This window comes from Rhineura floridana, chromosome 1 (assembly GCF_030035675.1).
Source record: "Rhineura floridana isolate rRhiFlo1 chromosome 1, rRhiFlo1.hap2, whole genome shotgun sequence".
NCBI lineage: Eukaryota > Metazoa > Chordata > Lepidosauria > Squamata > Rhineuridae > Rhineura > Rhineura floridana.
In genome coordinates, this window is record NC_084480.1 from 245,935,636 (window position 1) to 245,951,622 (window position 15,987).

At 39.8% G+C, this 15,987-nt stretch overlaps 1 protein-coding gene across 1 annotated transcript in view; it reads left to right on the forward strand.

The window, feature by feature from the left end:
- The first annotated feature begins 1,569 nt into the window (after positions 1-1,569).
- Positions 1,570-15,987, forward strand: part of RBBP8 (RB binding protein 8, endonuclease) — a 74,843-nt gene continuing 60,425 nt past the window's right edge. Inside the window, exon 1 of the mRNA XM_061596895.1 lies at positions 1,570-1,662. The gene's annotated coding sequence lies outside the window, so the exon portion shown is untranslated. The remainder of the gene's footprint in view (positions 1,663-15,987) is intronic.

Here is a 15,987-nt window from a genome sequence, read left to right on the forward strand (position 1 = left end):
GTCGCCTTTTTCTGCTTGGTACCCTCTTATTAAAGTCAATCATGAATGGCCTTCATATCTAGACATTTTAACATCTGCTCCCTTACGAAGAGCATACACTGAACTAAGGTTTCAGACCATGCCTTCAATGATCTTACAGGGTAGATACTGTGGCATCCCTTATGTTGACCGCCTATGTATCAAGGGCTGTAAGGCCCTTGAAGATTTAGTGCATTATATGCTTCATTGTCCTTTATATCATGCCCCAAGAGCAAGATTTATAATTCCCCTTTTACTAAAAAGTAATATGGTAACTGAGACTCAGACAGTGGTCACATTATTATCAACTCCCCAGGTCCACATAATAATATCAGTGGCAAACTTTGCTCTTGCCGCAAAGAAGCTGAGAGCTAATTTTGTCAAGAAATTTCCCAATAACTAGTTGTAGGGTTTTAATATTACTTTCTTCGGACTTAATTTGTATTGTTAATTCACTATGTATGTACTCTGTATTTTAAGCGATTGTAACAGCCTATGGCTATATACAATTTAATAAATCAACAACAACAGTAAAATGTTCTAGGAATCACTGAAAATCATGTTGCCACTGTGAAAAAAAAGCTGATATTAAAGGTCAAAAAGAAAATGGATTTGGTTAAAGACTGGAACTCTTCCTATAATGACAGTTAAAGTGGATTGCTTAGAATGAAACTTAAAGGGGATTTCTATAATGGCAAGAAGTGTAGTTTGTAAAGCCTACAATAGGCTGTAGCAGGATGGGAATTAGGAATATCTGTCAACATACAGTGATGTTTCAACAGGTTTTGCTACTGTTTTACATGTATCAACACACATCTCATCTGACCTACCTCTTCTGCAAACACCTTCTGTACCAAACCAAGTAATACTGCTCCAAAAAATGCACAATTTTTGTGATACCTACACTTTAATCATAGGTGCAACAAAATAATTCCTCTTCCACTATTTAATGGACGTTCTCTACCCACAGCTAAAAAAGCAGTTCAAGATTGGTCCCAGACTTTGTTTGAACCATTAGTCATACTGTTTAAATGACATTTAATTGAAATAACCTTTTTCTAGTTTGTTTCCAAGTGTATGCTTCCCTATCTTTCTGCTTATTAATGAAATGGCATATCAACCATTACATGGAGATATGTAATAATGAAGACTTTGCAACAATAGGATATTGCTGCATTTGATACGTATACAGCACTCCCCAACCCTTTGGTAAATTGTTTTGCTGGAGGCTACAACATTCTATGTTGGGAGATGGTGGAGGCGTGAATAATTCACCACTTATGAAGCTCAGAGTTAAGTTGAGCCGCAGCATGTTGAGCTGCCCTTTGATGCATACTGGTTGAACAGGTTTCTGTTCTACCAAGGAACTAGTTTGACAGGCCTGTTATGCCAACAAATTCTGGTATGATTCCATGTCCCAGAGAATGCAAAAACCTGTCCAGCCAGTTAAATGAAAGACATATTAGGTTATCCATTGAACATTGTATATATCTTGGGTGCAGCAGAACTTCTCTCAGCATTCTCTAGTGTGGTCCACAGTGGCTCTCTCATCTTATGTGTGCTTGGTGTTCAGGGAACAATAAATGATCACCACTGCTGATCAAGAGCAGAGTCAGACTAATATTTCATAATTACAACCAGAAGGTAAGTTTTTAAAATCTCTCTTAATATTTTAGGACTATTACAGAAATTACATTTTGGTATGCAATGGAGATACACAGTCTGTATTTTTTTTTAGGTGTAACTGTTTTGCTTTATCATATATGGCTATTGGTGACATCATTTTGCAACATCATTTAGTGATTGTTCATCAAGTGTATAGTTAGAACTATAAGTCAATGCATGAAACAGAGGTAAGTAGAGGGAAAGGCCTGAATGGTAGTCTGAGTGTTGCCACTGCTGTGTAAATTTTGGCAAGTCTCTTAACTTTCCTGTCTTAGCTTCTGTGTGAGGAACATGTGATAAACACACCTATCTCAAAATGGAAATATGATGTAAATGCTGTGCATATGCTAAAACAATGTTTTTTCTTTGTGATGCCAACTAATAAGTAATTTAACCCCTTTAACACATAAAATAATTAAACAAGAGTAAATTCCATTACAAAGCTGATACAGCATAACCAAAACGTGTATGTTGCATATTAAAAGGTCAAGTCCTCATTTGCTTTAACTAACAAATAAAAGAGGTTGTCCAAAATCAGAAGGATCACCAGAACTGAACCCCACCTTCATGATCTGTTTAAAACCAAGAATTATGGATCTCAGTATATTCACAGATACAATGTCAACTAAGAATTAGACTTTGAAAACAAAGGCTATAAAATCTGGTAACTGATTAACTTACTGAACCTAAGTAGTGTACTGGCTGAGCTGAACAGAAAGGAATGAAGACAGGTTTTGTCATGCCTGTTAGGACAAAATAACTTTTGTTTAAAGTAAATGTGACTCTCTTCCTATCCCCCTTTGAACTGGATTTTTTTTAAAAGGACAGAAACATCACATAGTTGTTTCTCTTCTCAGGAATGCTTATTTTAATGGATTTTAGACAAAACAATTAGGAGTTTTTCTAATTATGAGGTAAGTAAAATATTAGTACCTAGTAGGCTAGTTTTAAAGTTGTTTAAGAGCTCAGTGCATCATATGAGATCCTAACATAATCTCAAAGAGGAAGTATCAGCTTAAGTGTGTGGATATCCAAACTGATAAACAGTTATCTTTATTACTCCTTGAGAGAATGCCAAATGTCTATAACAACTGATATAAAACTGAATAGCAGACTTAACAGACTTTTAAACATACAAAGCAAAGCTAGGAAATATTGTTGTAATGTTTGGGAAAATATGTCCTCATCAGTATAAAAGCTAATGAGTTGTATCCAATTTAAACTCAGATTAGGTCCAGTGAAATTAATGGACTTTAACCCTTAGTTAGAATTTAAGTGCATAATTTCAGTGGGTCTACCTGGGAAAATGGATTGCCTTCAAGTCGATCCCGACTTATGGCAACCCTATGAATAGGGTTTTCATGGTAAGCAGTATTCAGAGGTGGTTTACCATTGCCTTCCTCTGAGGCTGAGAAGCAGTGACTGGCCCAAGGTCACCCAGTGAGCTTCATGGCTGTGTGGGGATTCAAACCCTCGTCTCCCAGGTCATAGTCCAACACTGTAACCACTACACCACACTGGCTCTCAGGTCTACCTGGAGTGTGACTTAATTTGCTATAACCCAATATTATTCAACGTGAATTGTTTAATTTTAGAAATTAACTCCCAATCCTATGCGTATTAAGTTGGAAGTAAGTTCTCCTGGATTCACTCCAAATAAGAGTGTAGGATTGGAGCCTTATACCCAAATATATGAGGTAGTTAGTTATCCTATGCAAGCCTATGCACGCCTATTTGATAATAAACCACAATGAATTCAGTGGGATTTACTTTTAGTAAATGAACATAACAGCAATGCACCTCCCATTAAAAGTAGTGCATGATTCATAAAAAATCACAAGTAACTTTTTCCGCTATTTTCAATTGGTCTTACTCATAACTAATTTTTGCTGGACTGGTGCCTTAGTTTTTTATAAACTAAATACAAAGTATAAAAAATTATACTTCACTGCTAAAAAATGGTAAGAGAACCTGCAGATTTGGGGAGATTACATATTTGACAGATTTCATTTTAAAAAAATCCCCCTGTATCATGAGTTTTTAAAATTTATGTAAGTTTTTTGCAAGTGAAAGAACATGTTGTGTGAATCCCAAATAGTTGTGATCCACAAATCCAGGTTTTCTGTTGCTTAGGAAAAGCTGGCAACAGAGGGCAAGAATCCTGAACCAAGATTATCCTGCTCTTATATTGGTCTACAGTGCTGGCCTGATCCAAGTCATTCAGCATGTAGGGTATGACTCACAGTGGGCTATATGCTTTCCATTTTGCGCTGAATGCTTTTAACTTGCACTAAAGCATTCTCCATTATTTACCGTTCAATAGTTCTTCATGTAAAAGTATGACAAAGTAATGGAACTTTTTATGCAATGTTTAATTCATTAGCATTAATAAATATTCAGGGGCAGCTATCCCATGAAGCAGAGAGTGAAATGGCTACCTTAGGCGGCAGATTTGGGGTGCCAGTAAATGGCAGCAAATTGCAAGTCATCTAATTTATTATGTATTTTGCAGTTATGTTTTTAAAATGAACTTCTGTATGTGTCATTATACACTGTTGTGCAAAAGTTAAGAGTTTAAAAAAATGACTTTCTGTTTGTTAAGGCCACAGACAAAACAAGTGAATAATTTGGTTTTTCATATGCCAGATTTCACTTCAAAGTTTGTTTTCAGCATTATGGCTGCCATGCAGAAACCCAGGCAATCATCTCTGTGTAATCAGTGATGGCTTTTAAAAACAGCAACAGGAGCTGCTCCCCACACCACACAGCAAATCAGTTTTGAATTTCAGTAGAGTATGGACTGTTGTTTCTATTGCATGATGAAGGCAGGAGCTGCTGTTCAAAGAACAGAGAAGTCCCTCTGGCAACATACACAAACTCGTGGATTCACCTGAAGGAGGTTTTTCAGTATTGACTTATATCTGTATATTCTTCATAGCAACAAATGAAATGTTTTGGGATGCAATTCTGCTGTACTGAAAAGCAATATGTCCACATTTACTATAAAATTGCTGTCTGCACTAACTGATCCAAAAATGTAAATGAGAACTACAACATAAGGCTTTTTAAAAGCCACTTGCTAAAATATTGTTCGTTAGCAGGGAAGAGTAAATGGAGAAGATGGTAAGAGGATCAAGAAATGAATGCTTATTTGACATTACTGATCATGATAAAATGTATTGAGATAACATTATTATTATTTATTAAATGTATATCCCTCCCATTCTTCCTCCCAGGAGCCCTAGTTTCTGATAACCTGGAAATGAGATTAGTTGTGCTTTGTTTGCACTTATAGAATAGTTATGTTTTACGGTGCAGTCAGTGCTGCAAAAAGAGTTCCAATATTGAAATCTCTATAGGTATTCTTACACAGCAGTTATGTGCTATATTTGAATGGTCATCCACATATTCCCACCCAATCCTGCTGTTCTGTGTCTATAAATGCCTTCCACAATAATCTTGGGGGATTACTAAAAGTTTCTCTAGTACTAGAGCAGTAGAAAATTATGTTCTGGAAAAACTTGAGATTCCTTGGAAGTGTATTTGTGTTCCTCAGTGAGAATACCAGTTATAGCAAACAATTTCCTGAAAATCAACTTTCCATTAATACCCTCAAAGGTGCTTTTTCCAGAGTGAAGAACATACGGGGGGGGGAATCATAATTGCCTTATGCTATCAACAGTTCAAAATGAACCAGTTGCATCATGTGAAATGACAGACTATGAACTACGTGACACGTTCGTATTCAGGTAGGAATACCCTGCATTAGCGTACGCAATGGGTCCAGAGCGAGTACGTAAACCGAAAATGTACTTAAAGTGAAGCACTACCTTTTTTCACTTGCGCCGCCACTGTGCCACCTCTCCTTCATGCGGAGCCTCAAAGCCCTGCGCTAAAGCCTCTGCTGCTGCACCGCGGCGCTTCCCAGCTGATCGCGATCGCACCTCCCAGCTGATCGCGGTCACGTGATCATGTCTCTTTCCACCCCTCCACGCACCAAAAGAACAGGCCACAACCAAAGGTTAAATGTCTGTTCTTGCGAAGCGAGTGTACGTAAACAGGAGAATGGTGCTACTGTAAGTATGTCTGTACTTACGAGTGTCCTTAAAGTGAAGGTCCGTATAGCGGGGTATTCCTGTATACTTTCACTACATTCAGGTGTACTGCCTTCTGCTCAGATACTGAAAAGGAGCATAGGAAGCTGTTTTATAATAGGTCCTATTATTTGTTCATCTAGCCCAGTATTGCCTATTTTGACTGGCAGCATCTTCCCAGAGTCTCCAGTGGAGATAATCCACACTGCCCTAGTTTGTACATCACAGTAAGCCATAGTTAGTAGTTTGCCTTGAACACACATAGGAGGGCTCTTTTGCTCATAAATGAGCCTTGTCAGATCCAGCAGCATCACTAGCGGGAGTGCAGGGTGTGTGTGCGGACCTCTGGTGCGCGCCCTCCCAGGGGCACCCAGCCGGAGAAGGCCTGGGAACGCTGGCGCGCCTCCCTTGCCCCGCCGACGCTGCTCCTGGTCTCGCCCGCCTGCCCGCGTCCGAGGAGGAGTTGGAGCAGCCTTGCCGGGCAACGGCGCGGGGCGGCTCTGGGTGTCACCCCCCTCATGGTGAAACCCGGGTGCGGGTCGCACCCTCCACAGCCCAGTAGCAACGCCCCTGGTTACATCAGAGCAAGGCCCATTTAGTACAGCATTCTATTCTCACAGTGGGTAAAAAAAATGTCTATGATAAGCAGGAAATGAGCAATATAAGCTATCTCCTACTCGTGATCCCCAGCAACTGGTGTGAAAAGGCATACTGCCTCTGATACTAGAGGTAGTTTAAAGCCATCCTGACTAGTAGCCACTGATAGCCTTATTCTTATTGTGCCTTTCTGATCTGTTTTGTGTAGAGGAGACAAAACAGGATCCTTGACTTAGCATTATTACTGAACCAGAATTCATGGTGTGTTTCCCTCATACAAACCACAGGGTTGTATTCAACTAAGTCCTACTTAGAATAGACCCATTGCAATTAATGAACCTAAGTTAGTCATGTTTATTAACTTCTATGGGCCTACTCTAAATAGGACAAGCATTAAATACCACCCATAATTAGTAAATGAAGAACAGGTTGTGGTCTTTGGGGCGTGAAACAAACCACAACCCCCGGTTTGGATATAATGTTAAGTAAGGAATCATTATTTGTTTCCCCTGCACACTAGCGGGGAAGTACAAAACAGAGGTGTGATTAATATGGATTACAACGAATGATGCCATTACATTCTCCTTTTAACTGGAGATGCCAGAGATTGAACCTGAGACTTCAATATGCAAAGCATGAACTGTGGCCCCTTAGCTAATTGCTGGAGACAATGGGAGGGATCTTAAACCTGAAAAATAGTGCTTTAGCAAATCACACAAATACCATTTTAAAAGAAATGCCCTACATCTCCCTCAGAGGCAAAACAGGACATTTATTTACCTGGGACAATACCCCTGAATTACTGTCCCTTTTAAATTGGAATTTATGCAGACTTTCCCTGAAATGTGAAGATGGAGGAAAGAGTGGTAGTTAAAGAGTCTAGCACTGGCCCAAGTTCCTTTTATTCCTAGTAATTCCTTCAATGCTTCCGATTTTAAAAGTCTAAGTAGAAGTTGGCTTAAGGAGAATTCCTGGGAGTATACAGTAGCCAGGTTCAGGTGACTATTGCATAACTTATCTTGTAGTTACAAAGAACATTTTCTGCCAATATTGCAAGCATAGCTGTGATTACCACTCTTTAGTGCTCTAATTTTGTACATAAAAATGATTTCAGTAGGTTTTTAAACAGCTTGATTGTGTGCAGGTTGCAGCCCACGTGCAAAGCTAATTTGCAAAGAAAGAATCCCATAAGCATTGGAATTCTATGTGAAGCATATGTAGCAAGTTGCATAGTTCATAAGAACGAGACTTTATTTAGGAGGAAGAAATGAAGATTCTGATTTATAGTTCCAAACCAATCATATTATGGAAGAGAGCCATTACTCTGTACAGTACTTGTCAAATCACTTGTCTGGCTGTCTTTCTGCTTAGTCAGAACAGTGTCTTACTAGGAACTGATCATCCATATAACAGAGTTGTATGCACATCTCAACAGAGTTGTATGCATATCTCACAAAACTTAAATGAATTCTTGTGCAATCATTGTGAGATAGCATCAACTGAAAATTTTCATCTCTGAAAGAACTCTGCTCTTTTATCTACCACATACTAAATCATGCATGAGTCCAATTTAACTGAAGCCCTTAACATTATGTCAATGCTTTTCAGCTATAACACCAATCTGCACTACTGTAATGCACTGCATGTGGGGCGGCCCTTGAAGACAGTGTGGAGGCTGTAACTAAGCTAGGATGTGGCTGCTGGGCTGGTAATATGGGAACATGTGTCACCTGACCTGAAAATGCTACACTGGCAGCTAGTGAGCTACTGGGCCCAATTCAAGGTGCTAGTACTAGCATATAAAGCCCTGCATGGTTTGAGACCTAAGTACCTAACATAGGGCCTTCCCCAGTATTAACTGTTTCAGAATCTAAAATTAGCAGGTGAGGCCTCAGTGGTCATGCTGCCACTGGGGACTGCCTGGTTGGCATTGACTTGTGACAGGACTTTTTCAGTGGCAGTTCCCCATTTGTGGAATGTTCTCCCTGATGAGGTGTGTCTGTCTACCTCATTATTGACTTTAAGGATAAATTGAAAACATCACTGTTTACCCAGGCATTTAATAGCTGAAAGACACTGTCCCTGGCAACCTTGAGATAACTGTTTAACTGCTTTTAGATTTTTTAAACTGCTTTTAGAATTTAAAAAAAAATGTTTTATTACTGATGTGTTAACTGTCCTGGGTACCTTTGGGAAGGACAGGATAGAAATGGGATAAAGTACAAAAAATTAATCCTGGTTTACATCCTACAATAAATTGCCCAGTTCTTTAGAAATAATTTATGCGGAATGATGTAATGACACGACACGCATCAAGTCTGTCTGTACTGGGTTTACTTATGCTTTTGTTCAAAAATTATATATATATAATTCACAATTACATTTATATATATATATATATATATATATAAAATTTTATTCAGTTCTAGAAATTATTCATAACTTCTTCTACTGTAGCATGTTTCTGGGAATTATTATATTTACCATTCATTATACATATTATGGCCAAGTGTGTATTATGTTTCACATTTGCTCACAGAAGATAAAATAAATGACTCTGTAGCACAAAGCCATTACGGAAATAAATATCATTTTAGTACAATTTGAAGAAAGAGGGAACTGGTGTAATTTGCCATTATTTACTTATGGGCTCATCATTACAGCTATTTAAGCAGGCTCTAAAGAACCATGTTTACAAATGCTGTCTCTGAAATTAGGATTTCATTGGATTACTCTATATTTGTAGCAACTGTAGTTTATAATTATTGATCAATTTTGTTTTTAATTTGCTGAATGCTGTTATTTCTGGCGCTTGTTATTTATCAGTTGTATTTTATAGTGTTTCATATTTGTTATGGATTTTATACTGTGAATATATATGTTGGAAGCTGCCTTAAGCAGGGGTTGACCCTAAAAAGCAGCATATAAATATTTTAAATAAACATTTTTTTTTCATTGGCGATCTCTCATGACTGAGTAAGATTGTCTTCCAAGGTAAGGTCTTTAACGGTGGGTGCATAAGTGACTGTGGAGGCCAATCCTAGATCCACACAGCCTCCCACAGTGAGAACATAGGTTTCCAGATGGAAGACAGTCGCAATGAGGATTTGTTTGATGTGCCTTCCATTTAACTTGTTTGCCCTTTCACCCTGTACTTGTGCTTTTTCAAAGTCCATAGCACCTTGATAATAGCCGACCTCCAATTGGGAAACTCATGGGCCAAAACTTCCCAATTCTTGATGCTCATGTTACATTTTTTTAGATTGTCTTTAAGAATATCTTTAAAACACTTTTAAACACCGATATTCCATTTTCCATCCTTAAGTTGGGAGTAAAGTAGCTGCTTTTCAAGATGGTAATCAAGCATTTGAACAACATGGCCAGTTCAGTGAAGTTGCTATTGAAGGATCATTGTTTCAACACTGGTGGTCTTTCTTTCTTCTTCCAAAACGCTAACATTAGTCCGTCTATCTTCCCAAGTAATTTGCAGAATTTTACAGAAGCAGCTTTGGCGGAATCTTTCGAGAACTTGGGAATGGCATTTATAAATGGTCCACGTTTCACGGCGTACAGTAAGGTTGGTAGTATAATGGCTTTGTAAATAAGCATTTTGGTCTCCCTGCGAATATCCCGATCCTCGAACACTCTACGCTTAATTTGGGAGAATACGGCACTTGCAGAACTCAGACTATGTTGAATTTCAGCATCGATATCAGCTTTTACAGAAAGATGGCTGCCAAGATAGGAAAAGTGATCAACATTCTCCAGCATCGCACCATTAAGCTGGACTGATGGTGCTACAGAGGGACTAGTTCGCACCTGTTGATGAAGCACTTTGGTTTTTTTAATATTAAGTGAGAACCCAAGCTTTCCATATGCTTCTGCGAAGACATTTAGGATAGTTTGAAGGTCTTTCTCTGAATGTGCATATGAATGTGTCTGAATGGAATATTGAAGTTCTACGACAGAGGTTGTAATTATCTTGTTTTGCTTTCAGCCTACTGAGATTAAAAAGGTTTCCATCTGTTCGATATATGATTTCCACACCAGTAGGAAGTTTCCCCTCAATAAGTGCAGAATCATAGCAATGAAAAGAGCAAATAAAGTTAGAGCAATGAAGCATCCCTGTTTTACTCCTGATCCGACTCTGAATGGATCTCTCTGAAAGCAATTGTTATCCAAAGTTGTTGCCATCATGATGTTACGAGGGAGTCGCAAAATATTCACAAATTTATCAGGGCATCCAATTTTGCAGAAGCATGGTCCAGACAGCAGTTCGATTCACAGTATCAAAGGCCTTAGTAAGATCAATAACACCATATATAACGGTTGATTCTGCTCCTGGCATTTTTCTTGAAGCTTTCATGCAATGAAGATCATGTGTGCTGTCCCCCTGGAAGGGTGGAAACCATTCTGGGAATCTGGGAGGATATCTTCTGAGATCGGCAGGAGGTGATTTGCAAGGATCCTTGCAAGGATCTTACCTGTGGTAGCAAGAAGAAAGATACTTCGATAGTTCCCACAATCTGTTCTACCACCCTCCTTAAAAAGAGTGATAATTATGGTATCCCTAAAGACTTCTGGGATCTCCTCCCTCATCCAAATCTTTTCGATGAGCTTATGAAGTTGTTGTGTAAGTGCAGGCCCACCTTCTCTAAAGACTTCAGCAGGAATCCCATCAGGTCCACTAGCTTTGTTATTCTTCATTTGATTAATGGCTTTACTGACTTCATCCAAATTAGGGGATACTGCAAGCTCGTCTCTAGTTCGTTGTTGTGGAATTTGCTAGAGATCATCGTGATGCACTCCTCAATAGGGCCATGACGAGTGCTGGTGACTGCTGGACAGATCACCGATTAATTTGACCCACTGACTATGGCCATTAATATTGTTCCTCAACGTAGGCTCCAAGAAGAAAACCAAGGTGTAAAATGAACACCCACAACCTTCAAGATCCTATTAAGCAAGCTTATTTTCAAACAATGCTCAAGAAGTCTTCTTCTCCCAGGCATTTTAGCATGTGATTTTAATTTTTTTTTTAAGTGTTTTAAAATTTGTATATTTGTTTTTAATGTTTTTAATTGTTGTAAACTGCCCAGAGAGCTTCGGCTATGGGACGGTATACAAATGTAAATAATAATAATAATAATAATAATAATAATAATAATAATAAATGTCTACCTATGGAACTCCCTGAAAACGTCAAGGAACACTGGATTAAACTGAATACTTCCATTATAGCAGCATGTGAAGAAACTAATGGATACCAAACTAAAAAACATCAGGATTGGCTTGATGAGAATGATACTGAGATCGAACATATCATCAAAAAGATAAGGAAAGCCTTCCGGATATGGCAGAAAGACATTGATTGTGCTGCTAAGAAGAAAATCTATGCCAGTGCAAAGGCTGAGGTCCAGCGAAGAAGTAGAGAACTTAAGAACGCCTGGTGGATAAAGAAAGCTCAGGAAATCCAGCATTTTGCAGATGCTCATGATATACAGTACAGGGCTTTTTTAATGCCACAAAGGCCATCTATGGACCAACAAATTATGGTACAAATCCCTTACATTCAATGGATGGTACCTAACTTCTATAAAGGATCAAGAGTCTATTCCATTTACTGTAGTGTAAGTCAGGTATATCACTTAAGTTTTTAGCATATGAAATTTCTAAGATACCTTTCCTGCAGTCTGGAAATTCTGCCTGAAATTGGACTGCATCTTGAATAGATAACACCTATGCACACTTACTATGAAGTAATTCTTCATAGATAGAATTTACTTCTGAGTAAACATGCTTAGAATTGCACTGCATAATAGCATACTAAAAGAAAGTATTGTAGCTTCATCCTGTGCTATAAGGAGCACTGGAAATGTCACATGGAAGACTGGCCTTACCATTAGGTAGAGTGTGGCAATTACCTCAGGTGGCAAATCCCTGAAGGCAGAAAGCAGACAGAGCTGTGTGTTGCCTGGCCTGCACTCCCTAAACCAGTCTGTTGCTCTCCAGTGCTCCTCATCCCCTTAAGCTTTGAGTTACTCCCAATCCAACAACCTCTATATTGGGGGCTGCAATGCAGGGTAAAGCCTATATGAGGCAATCAGAGCAGCTCCAACTTAATAATAATAATAATAATAAACTTTAATTTGTTAGTCGCCTATCTGTCCAATTTTGCACACTCTAGGCGACTTACAGCAGCAGCAAGTACAATATACAATACAATAAATACATTACACAATACAATAAATAACCATATTCATCAATTAAAACTAACATCAAGACATCAGTTAAAACATTACAACTAATCTAGCTCGAGTTCCTGTAGGCCTGCCTGAAGAGCCAGGTCTTTAACGCTCATCGAAAACTCATCAGGGAGGAGGCATGTCGAAGATCGTAGGGGAGGGAATTCCAGAGGGTGGGAGCCACTACTGAGAACGCCCTCTCTCTGGTCCGCACCAGCCGAGCTGTTTTGGCCGGTGGGACCGAGAGGAGATCCTGGGTGGCTGATCTTGTAAGGCGGCTCAATTGGTGATACTGGAGGCGGTCCTTTAGATAAACCGGGCCGAAACCATATAGGGTTTTAAAGGTCAATACCAACACCTTGAATTGGGCCCGGTAAACCACTGGTAGCCAGTGAAGGTCTCTCAACACCGGAGTGATGTGTTCCCTGCGACGGCTATGCATAATCAAGCATGCTGCCGCATTCTGTACCAGCTGCAATTTCCGGACCGTTTTCAAGGGTAACCCCACGTAGAGCGCATTACAGTAGTCTAAGCGAGAGGAGACCAGGGCATGTATCACTCGCGGGAGAAGCTGTACAGGAAGGTAGGGTCGCAGCCTCTGTATCAGATGTAATTGATACCAAGCTGCCCGGCTCACTGCCGAAACTTGAGCTTCCATGGACAGCTGGGAGTCAAGAATGACCCCGAGGCTGCGGACCTGATCCTTCAGGGGTAATCTTACCCCATTAAACACCAAGTCGATGTCTCCCAACCTTCTCTTATCACCCACGAGTAACACCTCGGTCTTATCAGGATTTAGCTTCAGCATGTTCTCGCCCATCCATCCACTAACGGACTCCAGGCACTTGGACATGGTCTCCACAGCCACCTCTGGTGAGGACTTAAATGAGAGATAGAGCTGAGTGTCATCCGCATATTGGTGACACTGCAGCCCAAAACCCCTGATGATGGCTCCCAGCAGCTTCACATAGATGTTAAATAGCATGGGGGAGAGGATAGAACCCTGTGGCACTCCACAAGTGAGAGTCCAAGGGTCTGAAACCTCATCCCCCAATGCTACCCGGTACCTGCCTGAGAGATAGGAACGGAACCACCGTAAAATGGTGCCCCCCATCCCCAATCCCTCTAGGAGGCTTAACAAGATACCGTGGTCGACGGTATCAAAAGCCACTGAGAGATCCAGGAGGACGAGGAGGGTATATTCTCCCCTATCCAACGCCCTCCTCATATCATCTACCAGGGCGACCAAGGCTGTTTCAGTTCCATGTCCAGTCCTGAAGCCCACACTACTGGCCACACTATTTGTTTCAGTGTTCTCTAATTTAGTTTCGGGTACAATGAATCACATGCAGTATTTATTTATTAGATTTATATTCCAGCAATAAAACCTTTATTTTTGTGCACGTTTGAAAGCTCTTTTTTCGTTTGGTTTCTCTTTCCCCAAACATCAGGTTAACAAAGATATGTGTGGGCAAGTAGACAGGCTAGTAATTTATTTATTTTTGAGTTGGTGAATGTTGTCAAATTATTTGCAAGGCTTTAGAAAGTCATTCCATGCACATTTGTACTGTTTCTGCAGAAATTTAAAAACACACCCTGAAAGTTAATGTCGTTACTCTGAAACAAAGGAGTATATAGGTATGGTTCTGAATTAAAATGCATACTTTTATAAATAGAACTCCTCAGACACAATGGTAGCTGGTACCTACTAGACCTGGTAGAGCTGCTAAGAGGTCATGGGGCGTGGCCAATGAGGGATCACAGGGCATTGACAAGCTGTTCTGGTTTTCTCCCCATCCTCCCTTGCAAAGATACTGTAGACACTTAGGCATTGCTGTTTTATAAAGAAACGGCACCTAACTAAACTGGCTCAGAAGGGTCCTTGATGTCAGTTGCTTCTCTGCAGGGAGAAAAGTTGTGCTCTTGTTCTCTCCCTATCCTCCATTGAAAAGAAACAGTGAACCCTTGGTTTTATGAATATCTAGCACCTAAGTGTTGATTCAGAAGGGGTCCCTGCTGTCACAATTTCTAGTGTGGATTTATGCCACAATAGCCATACATTACTCAGAGAGGTAGGCCCCCACTGAATTCCATGGGGGATTGCTCCTTTGTAAATATGTACAGGATTTCAGCCTGAATTGATTAGTCTTAAAGGTACCACACAAGACTGTTCACAAGGGGCCCCATACATTTCCAGACTTATGGGGAAACAATTTCCCCCTCCCCAGGTTATTCATTTCCACATCTTTTTTTTTCCAGAATGTGGAATAAAATGCAGATAAATTAAGTGGACGAGGACCTGGGAGACTACTGTTAAAATCACTGTTCAGCCAGTAAACTCACTACGTGACCTTGAGCCAATCATTGCTGTTTGCCTAACCTACCTCACAGAGTTGTTGTGAGGAAAACATAGAGAAAAGGAGATCCATGAATGCCACCTTAAGTTCTTTGGAGGAAAGGTGGATATAAATGTAATACTGATAAAGAATTTTTAAAAATCCATCTCCACCCTGCCTGTCCTTGGTTTTGAATTGGGGGAGGGATGGGGGTACAGGTTTGGAATAATGAAAAACCCAACCTGAAAAAAAACAAAAAAGAATCTGGAACACAACCAAGATATTCAGACTTACAAACATTGGACTTTATACATAGGTCCTCAGCAAATCCAGTGTGTGGCAGCCTGCTTTCCTAAAGCCTTTGGGAGCAAACACACTTGCATAAGAGGAGGTTAACTACCGAGTACATGGAGGGTGGGCATGTGGGGGAACTGGAAAATAACTCATCTTGACCAGCTTCCCCCCCCCTTCGTAGCAGTCCATCAGCTTTAGGGACACAGACTATAGTCCACCATTTCTCCTCCCAAACCTCCAATAGTATCCTCCAGCCCACTCAAAAATAACTGCAAATAGTTTTAAAAGTTTTTTAAAATTCTTTTTTATATAAACAGACTCACATTGTCCAGTCGTTCTCTCTCTGTCAACAAATGCTTATAGTAATAGCAACCCCCCCCAGCTATTTATATTAACTACCACTTCCTTCTGCCTGCCTACAAATAGCTCTTGAAAGTAACAGCTTGGAGCATGCTCTTATCCGGGGTCTACTCAAAAAGTAGCCCAGTTAAGCACAATTCTGAAGTTGGTTACTAGTTTTCAGTTCCTTATTTGCTCAAAAGTTCAAAACATTAAAAAAGAAGGAAAGTTCACAGCTCCCTGAACTCCAAAATAAAGTTTATATTTCCTCCCCTTAAATATTACAGAGGCACCATCTGTTATCTTTTTGGAACCTACTGAAGACCTTCCTCTTTCAACAAGCCTTTTAAGTAGAAATCTTATTGCAGCCTGCATCTGTGTTGAAATTGCTTTTTAATA